The sequence below is a fragment of the Micropterus dolomieu genome, linkage group LG01 (assembly GCF_021292245.1).
Source record: "Micropterus dolomieu isolate WLL.071019.BEF.003 ecotype Adirondacks linkage group LG01, ASM2129224v1, whole genome shotgun sequence".
Taxonomy (NCBI): domain Eukaryota; kingdom Metazoa; phylum Chordata; class Actinopteri; order Centrarchiformes; family Centrarchidae; genus Micropterus; species Micropterus dolomieu.
This window is the reverse complement of record NC_060150.1, coordinates 407,393-408,068: the sequence shown is the minus strand read 5'-3', so window position 1 is coordinate 408,068 and position 676 is coordinate 407,393. Positions and strand designations below refer to the sequence as shown.

Below are 676 nucleotides of genomic sequence, written 5' to 3'. Positions count from 1 at the left end.
AAGGACACAATCAAAGTAAAATCATGGAACCAAACATCAGATCCATGTTGGACAGACTGACAATCCACTGGTCTAAAAAGTGCAGCGTGGAGATTATTGTGAACAGAATAGATGGAAAAGTAGTTGTTGTACATGTACAGACCATAAATGTGGAGTCCAGGTGTGTTTGATGCTGCTGGGCAGACTGACCACTGGGAACCTCTGAGCTCTCCTGGTGGACTCTGTGGAGGAATCATGAAGAGTTAGCTCACATTATGTCTGTCCACACAGAGACAGACACAAGGTAAAGGCAGTCGCTTTGGAGCTGCTCAACAATGTTCAACTGAAGCCAAGAGCTGAAGACTGCTTCTACTGCTTCTACTGGTTCTACTGGTTCTACTGCTTCTACTGGTTCTACTGGTTCTACTGGTTCTACTGGGCAGCTTCAGATGGGAGAATATAAATGTATGTGAAGAAGAACGATGCTGAAAATAAACACACAGCTTTAATAAAACTTCTCTGGATAAATAACAGTTAAACATGAATCAGTCAGAGTTTAATGGGATTAACAGCTGACCTCTCTGCAGCAGACGGTCGGACTCCTTTAAAATCAAAGAGGCTTTGCTTTGACTGGTCACTCTTGAAGGACACACAGCTGGGCTCAGGTCCAGGTCCAGCAGAGGCTGGTCTCCCATAG

The 676-nt window shown here is 44.5% G+C and overlaps 2 protein-coding genes across 2 annotated transcripts in view; one reads left to right on the top strand and one right to left on the bottom strand.

Annotated features, from left to right (window-relative positions):
• The window catches only part of LOC123971238 (NLR family CARD domain-containing protein 3-like), a 427,855-nt gene that overhangs the window by 67,687 nt on the left and 359,492 nt on the right, over positions 1–676 (bottom strand). The gene's annotated exons all lie outside the window — the stretch shown is intronic.
• Positions 1–676, top strand: part of LOC123971220 (NACHT, LRR and PYD domains-containing protein 12-like) — a 524,333-nt gene that overhangs the window by 301,198 nt on the left and 222,459 nt on the right. The gene's annotated exons all lie outside the window — the stretch shown is intronic.